The sequence below is a fragment of the Pogona vitticeps genome, chromosome 4, assembly GCF_051106095.1.
Source record: "Pogona vitticeps strain Pit_001003342236 chromosome 4, PviZW2.1, whole genome shotgun sequence".
Taxonomy (NCBI): Eukaryota; Metazoa; Chordata; class Lepidosauria; order Squamata; family Agamidae; genus Pogona; species Pogona vitticeps.
The window spans coordinates 102,374,566-102,392,113 of NC_135786.1; the positions used below are offsets into that span (position 1 = coordinate 102,374,566).

The window sequence follows — 17,548 nt, forward strand, 5'->3', positions numbered from 1 at the left end:
GAGCCTTAGTCTGCACTCTATCCACGACACTGGGTGCTCACATCCCATCTGGCGTATATATAAGATGGGGAGGCAAAATGTCTCTGGCATACAATCCCAAGTAACTTTCCCTTTTGTGAGGAGTGTTGGCCCTCAGTATGGAGAAGCATGTACATTTCTAACTAAATTCAAAGGGGAAAGAAGTGTCAAAACTAACGGAAACCGATAAAAGCCCTGATGTTGTCCAGGAATATTAAATTGGGTTGTGCCAAGTATTCCCTCCCTGATTTGGTTAAAGCCCAATTTGGTGACTCTAATTTGGTTCTGATTCGGTTAGGCTAATTTGGGTCTGATCTGCTCCGGTTCAGATCCAAATGAGACGCTGTGCAATATACACAAAACTGCCACTGGAGTTCCACAAAACCTTTTCAAAAAGCACCTGCTGGCAAGAAGAAAAAGCAAAGAGAAAATCGCTTCACCATTCCTTTTTCCAGAGCACTGTGACTGGAGATTGGTGGTGAGGATTCTTGGATTGGACACTAAAGCTAACAGTGAGCAAAGTTCAGGTCCCCGCCTCCCTCTGTTTCCCCAAGCTAGCATTTTCTTACATGGTATGATTTGCATCATTTTGGAGACATACTGTCTGGCTTTCATCTACTGCCTAGATTGCCAGCTTGGTCCAAAAGTGATTCAGAGGGCATGTGATCCCCTTTGGAACTGATCCAGATTGGTCTGAAATGAGCCAGTTTAGTTTGGGATTTGGGATTCTGCTGAATCAGCTGCACTGTTCTGATACTGAGGTGTCACTGCCTGCAGAAGGGAAGATTAGAAGAGAACATAAGAACATAAGAAGAGCCCTGCGGGATCAGGCCAAGGGCCCATCTAGTCCAGCTTCCTGTATCTCATAGTGGCCCCACCAGATGCCTTTGGGAACACATGAGACAACTAGATACCTGTCTCCTGATCCCCATCCCCTGCATCTGGCATTTTGAAGTACCTTCCTTTTAAGCCTGGAGATTATACATCCCCATCATGGCTTGCTTGCAACCCGCAATGGACTTTTCCTTCAGAAATCTGTCCTATCCCCTTTTAAAGGCATCTAGACCAGATGCCATCACCATTTCCTGTGGCAAGGGGTTCCACAGACTAACAACATGCTGGGTAAAGAAATATTTTCTTTTGTCTGTTCTCACTCTCCCAACACTCAATTTGAGTGGATGTCCCCTGGTTCTAGTATTGCATGAGAGGGAAAAGAGCTTCCCTCTATCCACTTTATCAATCCCCTGCATAATTTTATACATCTCAATCATGTCCCCCCTCAGGCGCCTTTTCTTGAGACTAAAGAGCCCCAAATGCTGTAGCCTTTCTTCATAAGGGAGGTGCCCCAGTCCAGTCATCGTTTTAGTTGCTCTCTTCTGCACCTTTTCCAGTTCTTCTATCTCTTTTTTGAGATGAGGCGACCAGAACCGTACACAATAATCCAGGTGCAGCCTTAGCAGCGTTTTGTACAATGACATTATAATGTTGGCTGTTTTATTTTCAGGCCCCTTTTTTTAATAATACCTAGCATGGAATTGGCCTTCTTCACTGCTGCCGCACACTGGATTGACACTTTCATTGAGCTGTCCACCAGCACACCAAGATCTCTTTTCTGATCCATCACGGTTCACGAAAGCAGAAGAGGAAGCAGAAAGTACACCATAATTAGAAGAGAACTGGCAAGTAACAGTTTATATGCTGGGGTTAGAATGGCCACTTTGCCAAAAAGAGAGAGGGGGAGGCACAGATAAACATAAAATTTATATATGGCCTTTGATATGCATTAATGAAAATTTTAAAATATTTAGTGGCCAGAATCCTATTGGGATTTAGCCCAGTGTATCAAAAATTGCATGAATCATGGTGGTGGATTGCCACTAATTAATGAATTGCTGTTCACTTTCCTTATTGTGCATTAAATCACACAACTGGTACATGATACATTACTCATACATTAGTGGCAATTCATGACAAAAATTCACACACATCTCCAGTTGAATGCAAGTGTGATTTATATTAAAGCAGAATAGATCTTACCACAGGGAAGAGAGTGACCAAGAAGCCTGTGTACCTTCTCAACATGTTGTCCAGGTGCTCAAAGTTGATGGGTGACTTCATTGGTGCTACTCCCTAGAGATATGCATGGCAAAAACTTTTGTTTTTATATTTTTTCAGATTCTGTCTGTGCACATGTGTGCATGCATCTTTCATTATTGTGTCTTTCATGTACAAGTCCTTTTGTGAACACAAAAAGTAACTGCCTCTTTTGAGTCATTTCAGTTTGTTTTCCCTGATTTGTTATTCTAGTGTTAGTGGTCCAAAAAAGCCCTTAAAACCCCATAAAACTAGTTCTAAGAAACAGAGGCAAAGCAACAGAGAATCAATCTCCTGCAAAAGCAAGCAACAGCACAACCGACAACAAAGGCACAGACAGACAGAAAGGCTGCACAGGATGGAGCTTGTGCATCCATAAATTGTAAGTGAATACATCACACGTCCATCTTCCCCTCCCCAAAGGTGCTTGGAAATTTACTGATATGCTAGAAGAAAAATATTTTTCATGAGTTGTTCTCTCCTTTTAATTCTGACAGGGAAGTTTGCTTTCCCTGCTCCACCCCCAGGCCGGCTAACACTGTCATTCATCACAAGTAAAAAATACATTCATTTTCTCCTCCTGCTTCTTACATGGATCTTCCTTCATCTTTAATACAATTCAGAAAGAAAAGGAGGAAAGAACTGGGGGAAAGAGGCAGGGGAAAAAATGGAAGGTGCTCTTATCCAGTTCTTCCCTTCCTCACAAGGCAGAAGATAGGGAGGAGAGTGAAACTTTGGGTGAACTTTTAAGTTATTAGTCATGACACTATCTTACATTCCAGATCATCCAGATCATCTGGAACTCACACCTGCTACCTGCCACCCAAACCTGTCTCTGTAGCCCAGGGATTTTTTTTATTATTATTTTAGTGTTTGTTTGTTTGAAAGGTTTTTAGAAACATGCTGCAAGACAAGGCTAGAAAGAAAGAAAGAAAGAAAGAAAGAAAGAAAGAAAGAAAGAAAGAAAGAAAGAAAGAAAGAAAGAAAGAAAGAAAGAAAGAAAGAAAGAAAGAAAGAAAGAAAGAAAGAAAGAAAGGCCAAAGGAAATAAGGAAAGGATATTGGAAAAGTTCTTGTCACTTCTGCATGCCGATTCTCAGGTATATCCCTGGCTGTGGAACTCCCAGAAGCAATAGCACCTGCACTGACCTTTCCCTTTCCCCCACCCCTGCTTTTCTTCACCCCCTCATTTTCTTCACTCCCTCATACCTCAATCTCATTCTCCCTTTGCTCTTTCCAAAACTTCATCAACACTCCAGGTCATTTACTTACACAGCTAGAGAGGTTGGAGGGAAAGAGAAGGTTTTGGAGCAGGGTCAGGAGGAAAGGAATCTGAGATCTAAGCAGCAGCACTCTCAATGGGTTCCAACCAATCCAGGCTTTTTTACAGCTTCAAATTTCCCACTTTTCCCTGGACATTCTGATTGGCTGTTGACATCCACCCTTATAATGTTATTTCATGGAAGATTTCCTGGGGGATTTGAAAGAAAGGAGTGAAGGGGGGGGAAAGGGTAAAATCTTTAGTTCTGTCTTTTTCATTAAACCAAAGTTTTGGGAATCAAAGAATGAAAACAGAAATGGAAAAAAAAAAAAGAGAGAGAGCCTTTTTTCATGTCCCCCTCTTTTGTTAAAACAATAAAGTCCATTCCCTACTGGTCCTTTTTCTTGTGGTTGTCGTTTCTCTTTCAACCAGACCAAGACAGGACAACCCTTCAAATAAAGGCAACCTTCAAAAATAAAACAATCATGTCCTTCAAATAGATGACCGTGGTCTGTAAAACAGGACCTGGAGGGAGAGATGAAGGTTAGAGGGAAGTGCACAGTGAGGTTAAGGGAGTCCCTTTTCACATATTTCAAAAGAAGGAAAAGAAAAGGTGTATACTTTCTCCTTCCTTGTTTCCAGAATGAACCTTCCCACATATACTTTTGTAACAAAATGCTCAAGTTTAAGCCTGGCAAATAGCAGTTTCTAGCAGAGATAGGCGTGAACCAAAAAACAGACCAAGAAGTTCATGGAAGATCAATTTGGGTTTGTCCAAACCAAAGAACCCAAACAGACCTAAACCACAAACTTTTAAAAGCATTTTCTTGAACTTCCAGATTTTTTCTCTCATCCACTCCCTTCTCACTGCCCCATAATCTCCCTACCTTTTGCTGCTGCCTCACCATTCTCCTCCATCACTGCCTTCTTGAGAGGCTGAAAAAAAAGAAAGAAAAAGAAAAAAAAGGTACAGAGGCAATGGGGGTAGTGGGAATGGGGAGGGGTTAGCTTTAGGTTTAAAAGGCACAAACTTTTTAAAAAGCTGAACCAGTTCATAATTCGTTTTCTTAAAAAAAGTTTGGATGTTTTGTGGTTCAAGGGTAACCATGAACCACCATGAACCTCAAAGTGATTTTCCCCCCTTACTCTCTGCTGGAACTTTGTTTTGAAAGACCGGAATAACACCTTAGGGCTTTTGCTCCAGGTTTCAAGGATGCTTGAATAGGAGGGCTGCAGTTTAGAGTGAGCATGAGGAAAATGGCTCTGTAAATGTTGTGGACTAGTGGCGCAGTAGTTAAACTGCAGTACTGCAGCAAAGACTCTGCTCATGACCTGATTTTGATCCCAACTGGCTCATGTAGCCGGCTTGAGGTTGAGTCAACTTTCTGTCCTTCCAAGGTCAGTAAACTGAGTACCTGGCTTGTGGGGTGGGGCAATGTGTAGCCTACATACTTATAGTGTAAACTGCCCAGAGAATCTATGGGGCGGTATGTAAACAGAACATTTTGCTTTATATGAGCCCCGTGGCACAGTGGTTAAACTGCTGTACTGCAGCCGAAACTGTGCTCACGACTCAGGGTTCAATCCCAAGTAGCCGGCTCAAGGTTGACTCATCCTGCTACCCTTCTGATGTCAGTAAAATGAGTACCCAGCTTGCTGGGGGGGGGGCAATGTGTAGCCTGCATAATTAACTTGTAAACTGCCCAGAGAGTGCTTGAAGTGCTATGGGGCGGTATATAAGCAGCACACTTTGCTTTTTTCTTTTTCTTTTTATAGCTCCCATCAGGCCTGGCTGGCCTAGCTAGTGGTAAAGGATGATGAGTGTTGACGTCCAACAATACAGTTATTCCTCCCTGTCTTAAGAGATGGGGATAACTTGCAAGATTTGGTTACATGTCCCACTGTTGGTTGTCTGCATTAGTTTTTCTGGCTTGGAATCTTCTGATTTTGATGCCAGGTGGACACAGAAGAAGAAGCAGCTCATGTATTTACAGCATGCCGACAGCTTACCCCAAGAATCTGTGTTTCAAAATGTTAGTGGCCTGGCTAAGCTGCAAAACTGGTGTAGTATACCAGCTCAGAAGATGTGTTGCCAGCTTTGAAATCCCTAGTTCAAATGTCACTTCATCTACAAGCTCATTAATTGAGCAGAGGCGCCAATGCTCAATCAATATTGGAATAAAGGATGTTTCGAAATGCTACAGAACCCAATCTGCAATATAAGGGCTATAAGGGTGAAATGGCATATCATAGTCAGTCCTGTGAAGAGTATTTAATCAATTCCTGGAAAGCTGTGGCTCTCTCTGTTTCAGATGTTCAGGTGAAAATGCAGCATTCCTGCACAAGATGGAAATAGCAAGCCTGGGGAATAAACACACACAGACACACACCAGAAAATGCTGGCTTATTGTTGGGCAAAAGAAGGTGGAATGGAAAACCAAAGGGAGGAGAATGGAACAGAGTATCCTGGAGGAAGGCAATGGACAGGAACTCTCCACGCCACTTCCCCATATTTTCATCTCCCCTCTCATAGCTTGTGTTCAGTCTGGATGGACTTGGGTAGCTGGCTCAAGGTTGACTCTGACTTTCATCCTTCTGAGATGGGTAAATTGAGGCTCGGGGGGGGGGGGGGGCAATGCATAGCCTGTGTTATTAAATTGTAAACTGCCCAGAGAATACTTCAAGTGCTGTGGAGCAGTATATAAGTAGCACACTTTGCTTTGCTTCTACAATGCAGGGGATGATTAATGGAAGGAGAACCAAGAATGTTTTAGTTCCTTTCTCTGGGTTTTGACTTCTGTCTAGATCTATATATCTATCCAGTCGCATATTGTTAGCTCCACCGGGAGCAGATCAGGTGTCTCAATGGGGTTTATACAAGTTTGGACTGGCAACAGGACATTGGCATGATCTCTAGTTATTTTTGGACAGGAACAAAATCTGCCGAGAAGATTTTGTTCCTTCACAGATAATGAAATTACATTTCAAAAAGCTTCAAGTGACTTCTCTTTTAAAAAAATTAATTACACATTTATATCTTGCCTTGCCTCCAGAGAGAACATGACTCTCCTCCTCCTCTCCCCTCCCAACCTCCGCTCCTCCTGGTCTTCTCACAGCAACCCAAGGAGGTAGATCAGGCTGAGAGAAGAGTTGATTGGCTTCAGGTCACCCAGTGATTTTCACGGTTCAATGAGGACTAGGATCTGGATCTCTCAAGCCCCAAAGCTACACTATGACATAGACAGAAAATAATGGAGCCCAGCAGAAACTCAGGAGTCCTGATTCATGGGGGCAACACCTAAAAGAAATTCCCTTTCACGGCAGTCATTGTCAGATCGCACAGAGCCACAGCTATCAATTTGGCGGCCGCACTAAAAACATTGTGTCCTGTGCCGCTGACATATTATGACTAAAGGTAGGGATGTGTGTATCATTGGGATGAAGCTATTGTCAGTGAAAACCACAGAAAACTTCCCAGAGTTTAAACCACAGCCATCTTTCACTCTTACTGATCTGTTTTGGGTCATGTGGCTGCCGTTTTCCAATTTCTTCAATGTAAAATAATAAAGACTAACATGGACATTGAACAAACGTTCGCTTTGGTTTATTGGTTAACCAAAGTGGTTGTTTAACACCTACTAAACCAAATAAAATAGTTTTATTTTAATTCCTTCAAAATCAATACAATAATTTAAAAACCGAAGAACATTTGCCTGTGCTGGAGCATGCATTAAGAAAAGATATTATCTTGCAGCCTAACGCAACATGCCGGAGAAGTCTCTTTAAATGTCTCCAGCTATAAATCATTTTTTAAAAATAAAATAAAACAAGTAATCTAAAGATAATTAAATGTAGTTTGTACAGGGCACAATAAGCAGCTATTGTTATGTCTATAAAGCATCAGCTTATGCTATTGCAGGCGGCAATGTCTTTTTTACTATTCTTACGGGGCGGAGGAGAGAGAATAAAAAGCTGAGGCACTAGTCTGAAGAAACCAAGGACGTGATAATGGTAGGAGACAATTAATCTGTGCATTTCTGAACAGTACAAACTGCTAACAGTTTCTTTGTCATAGAAAACTGTGCAGAGGTCATAAGGAGACAAAATAATGCCTGGAACTGAAAAACGGAGAGAAAAAAAGAATACAAAATGATCCTGGAACATAAGAAAGAGGCCAGTAGTCATTAAAACATGATTAAGAAACAAATACATATTACATGTACCTATATTCCATAGAGAATACCTGTATCAAAAATGAATTAAATAATTATCTGGTTTAAGGACTGGTTATAAATTATAGAATAATCTACCTTGCCTTAGTTTGTACTAGAGATCCCTCCCCCAACACACATATCACCTATGAAGGACTTGTATGAAACATCCATTGGATTATTAGGGTTATAAATATAAAACCAGTATTCCATTGCAAAGCTCAGTTATAGAGTAGACCCATTTGTTCAATTGCTCAGTGGCAAGTCAACACTTAACAATAATCCCATTTACATTAATCCAACCATGGATGCTGGTTATAGAGCAAAGCTTGCTCCTCCCATAGTGAAATTCCTTTGATGTGTCCTCCGAAACCTTGGATTCTGTTTTCTGTATGCATATGGATCCCAGTTCTAGGTTGGAGGGATTGTTCCAGTCTATGGCTGAAATTCTGTTTGTGCAACTACGCTGGTGGCAGTGATTTTTTTTTTTTTTTTGGTAATTAAAGACTCTCTCCTCCCGTCTCATGGTTCCCACAGCTTCTCAATGGTGAAGCGGGTTACACGGAAGCCATGGGAGCCTTATGATGCAAGTAAGAAATATTTAGTTTCCAGAAAAATCACCAGTGTTGCTGATACCAACAACCTTATGTGGTATATCTGTGCAAATAGAATTTCAGCTTATGACTGTAGGTGAGCAGTACTGATATAAAAACTGCAACATCTGGGGTTCTTTGGTCTGAAAGAAATATATAAACTCATGCATGGTATAGTCAAAGTGAATAAGGAGATGGTTTCTTCTTTTCTTGCAAAAACAGACCCAATTGCAATGATCTTCAGAGACCACACTCTGCATTCTACCGCCAAAGAATTAGTCTTGTCTCTGTTGTCCCACAGGCTGATAGTTGAAACATGTCTGTTCTTTGAAAGCAGGGGTGAGCACAGTTCACTTTATAAACCACTTCCAGCCCTAGGCAGAAACCCACCTACCCCCATGCCAAAAAGTGGAACGAAAATTAATTTAAGATTGTGTTTTCCCATCTCTGGAGGCTTCCATGAATGAAAATTTTTTTTGCTTTAGGTTGATTGGGGAGGCCCCTTGAGCTCCCTCCCCAGTCTTCTCCAAATCATAAACCTATACAGAAGATGGTCATCCTAGCACATTGTATTCTATCTACCTGTTGGGATAATAATTTCATCCTTTTTTGAGACTGGCGTTGCCCATGGTGTGTGCTGGTACCCAGGCTGGACAAAATTGCCCACCCCTGCTCTGAGCGTGCCATGGCTTTTAAGGGTGTGAATGCAATATAGGACCTGACACAAATACAAGAATTCTTATTCTGGTGAAGAATGTAAGGAGAACTTAATCTGTATCTTCTATCTTAGCCTGTATCTTCTATATCAGCCAGCCTGGGTTTAAGATTTTTGGGAGACCATCATAGGCACGCTTGATAAGAAAATGAGAGAGTGTTTTTTTCAGTGGCTGCTCCCAGGTTATGGGATGCCCTTCCTAAGAAGGCCAAGTCCCCTCCCCCTCTTTCCAGCCACAGGTAACAACTTTCATTTTTAGGCAGGCTTTTAGCAATGAAAGTGGACAGACGAAAGGAGCCTAATTACAGAATTGTGTTTGTTTTTATTTTTCACAGTGTGCTTTAAACATGTTTTAAAATGACTTTTTAACCACTATTCCTATATTATGGAATTACAATATAATTGTCTTTTACTTGTAACTCATTATGCTTTTAGTTACACATGTGTGTTTTTTTTAACCATTTGCAAGCCATCTTGGGACCCTCCACCAGGAGGAAAGTGGCATAGCAATGAAAGGAAATGAACCGAAGGTGTGCATGAAAAACAAAGAAATGATATTCACTGCAGTGCCTTTTGAGTCCATAAAGATTGACTCTGGAGCAGCAGGTGATGGGCAGGGCTGCATGTTGGAAGGAAGATTCAGAAGGATTGATTCACATTCCTTCTGCTACCAGGAGTTACCATTGGATCCCAGTGCCTTCTTTGAACGGAAATAGCCCTGCAGCCCAGGACCCACTGGGATCCAATGTGTTATAATTTCATCCAGCCTTTTCGGTGGGAAAGAAGTTTGACTTTCCATGCCTTTTAGAAATCATATTGTTATACCATATGGGTCTGCTGTAGGGAACACTTGCTGTAGTCATGAATGAAATGAAAGTATATGATGGTTCTGGATATGAGAAAGAGCACTGCATACACATGTCTTCATGTATATGATTTAGTAAAATTTCTTGGAACACACAGTAACATTTGACTTTAAGAAATGGAATGAAATTAACTGAAACAGGTCCACGATTTTCTTCACCCTTAAGGAAGTGCTGCAAACAATGGCAGCTGATGAAACCAATTTTAGAGGTCCTGTCAGTTCACTCTGGGTTTTGGTCTGTACTTTACAAGAGCTACAAAACTCCAATAGAGTACAGATTAAAACATTAAGTGGAATCACAGCATTGGAGTCATAAGCCACCATGACTGCACGTCCAACACCACTTGTTACCTTCCGATCCCACACTGGAAACACTAATTGCCTGCTAACACTGGGGTCTGGTGAACCCTCTTCTTAAAGGGGCAGTACAGAACAAGTGAGGAAGCTGGGGACCTACATTAGTACTTCTAGTCCCACCTGCACCTCTGCTCTGGATACCCAGAGCCTTGTGTAGATACCGCACATGACATGTGGAGAGAGTTTATGAGTGTGCTAATAGACATGGGCTCTTTCCACATCCTATGTGTAGAGCCTATAGCATGTTACTGTGGTCTTTCAGAATGTCTCAATAGCATTATTGTTACTATCATCCCCTCACACTGATCATATAAAATCTGCTGTGGTTGTATAAGTTTGTATTCCATTTGTATTTTCATCAGGTTCTTACATTTTTACCCTGTTTTCCACTTCCTCACTGTACCACATCTGTAAGCTTCTGCAGATGTCCTGAAATGCTTGATGCCAACAGGATGGGAAGTTTCTTTAAGGCACTTCCTTATGTTGAATCTCCAAAGAGTTTTCTCTCTGTGTGCTTTATTGGGAGCCATTAAGTATGAAAACAAACTGATGCAGGAGGCAGCTTTGATGTAGGCTTCCTGTAATTTATTTCTGCTGCCTATAGCATGAACTGAATTCCTACCTGATTGTTATTAGCTCCCCAAATATTTATATCGCTTGAGATAATCAATGCTTATCGCGGTCAATACAGATGTTACAAGTTCCTCCAAGAAAGGCGCTGTCAGCATAATAACATTTTAATTATTGCAGCATATGTTTTCAAATGGATTGCTTGTAAACGGAGACACTGTAGATGTAATTAATAGGCAATGTGGAAGGATATTGTACATGTAAATTATAGCTTTCTGCCAGTAAAGATTCAAAACGATAATGCAACCTGTTTTGGAGGCATTAACACTGCTGACTCTATCAATTTAAATCATGTGGCTACTGCTGTGCTTTCTCTTAGCAGTCCCTTGAATGTGCATTTTCTGCAGACTACTTTTTCACATAGTCACCGTGTAAAACAAATCTATTTGTGGAGATTTAGCAATATAAAATAACTAAACTGCACCATCCTATCATTTAATCCACATGACAATATCTCCAGAAGCAGGTAAATAAACAGAGATGGGAAGATGCCCTAAAATAGTATATGACTGTGCTCATGGTCTGTAAAATCCTGGTAATTTTATTCTCATATCTGAAGGGATGGTTTTTAGTACAGTGGTGCCTCGCTTGACAACGATAATTCATTCCGTTGAAATCGCTGTTAAGTGAAATCGTCATCAAGCGAATTAAAAAAAACATTGATATGCATTGAAAACCATTCAGTGCGTTCCAATGGGCTAAATACCTGCTCATTTTGTGAAGATCCTCCATAGGGCGGCCATTTTCTGGTGCCTGTAAAGTAAGGAATCTGTGCTAAAAACAGCGGGGAGCCATTTTGCACAGTGGGCCGCCATTTTTAGAGCTGCCGATCAGCTGTTTTAAAATCATCGTCTAGCAAAAAATCAGTTACCGAAGCAGGGAACCGATCATCATCAAGTGAATTTTCCCTATCTAAACATTGTTTTGTGATCGCAAAAACCTCATCGTAAAGCGGATTCGTTGTTTAACGAGGTAGTCGTTAAGCAAGGCACCACTGTACGTAGGGTTCTAGGGTCCTCCATCAATGGATCTGAGAATGGAGAGATGCTGGTATCTTCTGCAGTGTGATATCAATGGTTCCTCACTCACTAATGAGAAGCTGCTTCCTTCTTTGGACACTAATGTCCTGTGTGACTGCAGACTGCTGCTAGATATCCTCCTCCTCCTCCTCCTCCTCATCATCATCATCCTCTTCATGGGCCCAGGCCTTGTTGAGGTGGAGGGGCTTACATGCTTCAATGAGGTTGAGAGTTAGGCTGAAGGGCCTCCAGAACAACTGTGTCCACCAACCATCAATTATGATGAGAGGGAATAAACAGAAATCCATACCGGATTGGTTGTCGCTTGGGTCAACAAGGACTGCATCAAATGCTATAGCCCTTGGGCATCTGGTGACAAATGGGCTACAGGGCTCAGCAGACCCTGTAGCCCATGTTGAAGGACCAGGACAGGCTGCTGCAAAGTTACTGGAAAAACATAAACATGAAACGGACTCTCGCCAAAAATTGAGAAATTATGAAATGTTATTACAAGGCAAACCCAACAACCCATGGTTTTCAGAAAAGAATGATGGAAATTTGGAAAAGGAAACAGAAAAGTAGTTACATAACTGAACAATGATTAATGGACCAGAGAAGGTTTATTATCCGGAGTAAAGTGTTTACAGAACTGGAATTTCAAGAAGTAGAAAAGGTGGCAAAATCAATATAGGGCAATGGCCATAATATGGAAGACAAATGGAGGGTAGAGGTAGACACAATAGTGGAAGAAAACATATCAATAGAGGAGCAACCTATGGAACAACCCAGAAATTATGAGTTGACAGATTTTGGTTAAAGCATCTAACAAGTCTCCACCAAGATATAGCAGTGCAATTTAACCAGTTCCTTCAAAATTCAACAACTGAAGACTGGGTGAAAGTTGGAAAAATAAACCACTACATGGATACCATCTGAGAAATACTGATGGCAAGCATGATCATAATTCAACATGGTTAAAACTGTGGACCCTTAAGAAAGAAACCGGAGGCTTGATTTTTGCACAAGAACAAGCACTCCAAACCAATGTGATGAAAGCTAAGATCCAAGGAATTAGTGCTAACAGCAAATGTTGACTGCCAAGAAAACGATAAAACTGTGTCACACCTCATCTGCCAATGTCCAAAGATTGCACAAATTACAAAAGTAGACATGACAGAGTGGCAAAATTAATGCACTGTCATTATGCAAAAAATACAACTTGCCACCCTCGAAAAACCCATGGGAACATCCGGTAGAGGAAGTGTCAGAAAATGAGGGAGTCAAGATCTTGTGGGATTTATGAATCCAAATGGATAGACACCTTAAACGTGCCACACCAGACACAGTAGTAATAGAACAAAGAAATGTCTGGATCATTGACATTGCAATTCCAGGGGATGCCAGAGTGGAAAATAAAGAATCAGAAAAACTATCAAAATACAGAGACCTGGCAATCTAAACATCTCACTTGTGGAAGAAACATGCTTCAGTGGTCCCCGTAGTCATTGGAGCTTTGGGAACAATATCAAGAAATTTCACACAGTATTTTCAACAGTTGCAGATCTCAAAAATAACACCACCAGAATTACAAAAACCTGCATTAGGAACAGCATACATACTGTACTGACATTTAACAGATATTTAGGTTTTTGGTTGAAACCTGAATCTGCTATATAAAACCAGTCAATGTTTTTATAAATTTGACTGACTGTATTTGGTATTTTTGAATAATAATAATTTCACAGCTTCAGCTGTGGGCAGTTTTTTGACCGGCACATCAGAGGAGGCAAAGAAATTATTTTTTTAAACATTTAATCTAAGTGATGTAGCACATCAGTGATGGTCTAGGGAAGAAAAAATCATTTCTCTTGCCATTGTGCCAAGGAGCGGGGGAAGTATTCAATTTGCCAACATCCTGGAGTGTCTTGCTTATTAAGCCACTTCATGATATTGGAAATTGACAGTGGAGCGAGCTCAACTGAATAAGGGTCCCTTGAGTTGTGTATGCCATTTGGATGTAGGAGTGCACTAAATGTCATATTGTGCTCACTTGACCTCAAGTGGCCCTATTTAGATTTCAGTAGCCTGCTCCAAGATGGCCATTGTAGATGACCTCTAACAGGCAACTTCAAGGTTTCTGATTTCCCTTCTTTGGAGGTAGACAACCAGTGAAAGAGGAAACTCCTTCAAATAAAGGGACTCTCTTTTGACAGGCCTTCAAATGATGCATCCTGTACATCATTTTAAATACACAGTTGAAAATTGCAATGGACAATTTTTAGAATTAAAACTGTCAGAATGTTCTGGTGAAAGGCAGGACAAATTGTTATAAAGAGAGACACCAACACCAAAAATTATAGAGGTTACAGAGAAAATCCAGAGAACAGGTGCATAATTTCTGTAAGATATTAGAAATACTTCCATTGTTATAATAACTAGCCAAGCATAGAGTTTCAGATGCTTCAATCACTCCAGGCCCTGCTGTATGGAAGTCAAGCTTAGCTGTGAGCCTGAGATACAAACATTTTTTCTGGACACACATCTCAACTTTTCTGCCCATATTTCAACTTTAAAATGGCATGTAACACAGAAGTCTTTCTTCCTTTCATAGATCTGGCACAATGACATTATATTATTTTTGTCTACCTCTTGCAAACACTACGGAGGCTGGAAACATGAGTTTTCTAGATTATGGTTGGCAAAATCCCTCAGCTATCATAATTGCTAGTGATGTGCACTGAGGGATTCTGGGAGTTATAGTTTTTAAAAAAGAGTATTCTAAACTTTGGAAAAGGAGAAGGCTTTTTGTCTGATTCATGACAAACTACCATTTATTTATTTATTTATTTTTGGTTTCAATCTGACCAAGTTTTGGTCAAGTTGTCAAGCTTGTATTTTTCCTTGTCTTTCAGATTCAAAAGGAGACCAAGGCTGCAATCCTGATCCCCACTTATCTGAGAGTAATTGTGATCCATAGGATTGGTGTGATTTATGCTTGCTTAAGTGGAACGGTGTAAGTCACAACAGTAACTGGTGCTAATTCATGAGATGTTAGTTGTGTTCCTGGACACAAATGCAAAGAGCACTTTGACATTAGGACTTACGCTATTTCATTAACACAAGCACAAATTACTGTTGGATTCTGGCCTATGCCCTCTTACTTGGGAATATACCCCACTTCCTGGATGGGATGTGTCTTAATCTGCATAGACATGCATAACATTGTTTGACTGCAAAACAAAATGTTTGATAAAAAGTGAAAAGCCAAAGTGTGAAGAGTGAAGAAATAGCTGGAAACACAGAAGAGAGTGGAAGTTGTTTTAGTGAAGATGTAAGTCTTCACATGAAGAATTTGTGGTTTGTCTTCTTTTTATTACCTTTGCAAGTAACTGAGTACATATGGCATGTTTGTAAGTAAAGCAGCCAGTGATGTTAGTTACACCTCTGCATTTATTACCTTACTCCGGAGTATTATTAACTTTTACATTCACCATAAAATATAATTTATCACTTAAATAATTTGCTTTGTGTCAAGGTTCAGTGTGCTCCAGTGCTTTCCTGCTCATTAAATGAGATATTTTTACTTAATGAGCCAAGGATGTCCTTTGCATTTAACATTAGAATTGATTTCAAACACTCCATTTTCTCAACATTTGTGTGTGTAATTTCTCCATGCTGGCTTTGTCCCACAGTCTTAAAGACAGGGAGAAAACACTACAAAAAATAATGGCCCTTGAATTCTCTTTTTCCCTCTCTAATAAATGCAACGCCCTTAGTTGGTTATTCTGAACCTCATCAGTTTTAACTCTTGAGCCCACTCATGTAGGCCAAAGGAAGTCTTTTGGTTCTTTGTGGAACTATGGTTGTAGGAGAGAATTGCTAGACAAGGCTGTGTGTACTTTTTAGTTGGGTTGCCTGCAGAGAAAAATTGGTACTCTCCCATCTATTATTGAGAGCCACGCGTTTCGATACTGAGTAGGTAGGCCTGGGCAAAGTAGTTTCAATTTTGCTGAGTTTCTTCAAATCCCACCTACATTTTCTTCTTTCCCTTGCTTTTGCAGAATTTTGAATTTCTGGTAAAACTCTGCTTTGCTGCACAGAAATATAGAGATTCACAGAGTACAGTGGTGCCTCGCTTAACGAGCGCCCCATTGAGCGATTAAATTGCTTAACGAGGGGCTCTGGGCCATCGCTGGAGCATTCGCTCAGCGATGGCCCCTATGGCGTTTTTCGCTTTGCGATATTTGCTAAGCGATTCGCTTAGCGAATATCGCATAACGAAGCGGGGGAGAACAGCTGATCGGCGGTTCCAAAATGGCCGCCGGAAGGTCCGCACCGCATTTTCGCGCCCTGCCCTCGCTTACCGAGGGCGCAAAAATGGCGGCACTATGGAGGAAGATCGCTTAACGGTGAGTTTTATAGCCATAGGAAGGCATTGAACGAAGTTCAATGCGTTTCTATGGCTTTTTTATTTCTGTTCAGCGATGTTTCGCTATAGCGAAGGTTAATCTGGAACGGATTAACCTCGCTATGCGAGGCACCACTTGTATAATACTTAATGTTTCCCAGAGTCCACTCCTTTCTCACTAACTAGACTTAAAGTCTCAATAAGTCACTCTGAGATATTTGTAGCAGAAAGATTAAAAAGGTTTTATTACCCACAGCAACAAGGTATAGAACAAACAAATAAGACTGACACCAACCCAGGAAAGAGAGGGAAAAGAAAATAGAACACAGAGGCGGGGCTCTTGTTGAATCCAGAGGCAGGGAAGGAATGATTAGTTAGTGCTGGATAGGCTGACAGTCACCCCAGTCCAGAAAAGTTCCTCCCAGCCACACCTGTTACAGGTATCATGCATTGTGTTGTGAGATTCTTACTACTTACTACACATAGAGAGACCCTACTGTCCTTGTTGCCAAATTCAAAACTGCCAAGAGAATGGCTAGTACACAATTCATAAGGAAAAGAAAAAAATAGTTTGAACATTGCCCTGACTCACTCATGTGTGCTTTCAGTGGATAAAGGGGTTCATGAAGGGATTCACTCTAAAGCTTCTGCTCCAGGCAATGGACAGCTTTGCTTGCTGACTTCTAAGTATCAAGCTGATGTTACAAGCAGAAGTAAAACAAACTAGGGTTAGCTGATCTCCAGCTTTTGGAGATAATAAGCAAAGACACAGCTCATACATGGATTGAGGGGAAATAAGATAATTTTGGAAGGATTGTGACAAGGAAAGCTCAGGCAGGCAGGATTGTGAAATAATAATGGGGAAAAAATGCCAGAGCTAAGAAAAGTTTTTTGTACTACAGCTCAGCCATATATTCTAGATCATATGGCTAGTGGCTGTGCTATTTGTGGGATTGCAGGAGTTGTAGCTAACAAGTCAATAACAAGTCAATTTACCATGCTCTGAAAAAAAAATTGGGAATGGATCTCATTGAGGAGGCCAGGCATGACGAAGAAGGCAAGACAGGCACTCAGAGGAATTAAAGGACTGATAAGATGGACGAGGTGCAAGCAACTGCATGCTTGCATGCTTGCTTTTCTATGGAACTATGGGATGCTGAAGCCACCCAAAGTAAGAAAAAATGGTGCTTCAGGAAATTATCTTCTACTATCGAAAAGCTCCCCTAGCAAAGAATGCCAGGGAAGAATAACCACTCTGCTCCTCTCAAATTCTCCATAGGGTTGCTGTTTAAGAACAAAAACAAAAACGACTCTATATTGCAATACCTTCACACTACACCAAAGTACAAGGAATACAAATAATAAGGAGGACACCACT

At 40.9% G+C, this 17,548-nt stretch overlaps 1 long non-coding RNA gene across 1 annotated transcript in view; it reads left to right on the plus strand.

Moving 5' to 3' along the window:
• Nucleotides 1–1,061: 1,061 nt before the first annotated feature.
• The window catches only part of LOC144588830 (uncharacterized), a 39,870-nt gene continuing 23,383 nt past the window's right edge, over nt 1,062–17,548 (plus strand). Inside the window, exon 1 of the long non-coding RNA XR_013544554.1 lies at nt 1,062–3,211. This is a non-coding gene — a long non-coding RNA (uncharacterized LOC144588830). The remainder of the gene's footprint in view (nt 3,212–17,548) is intronic.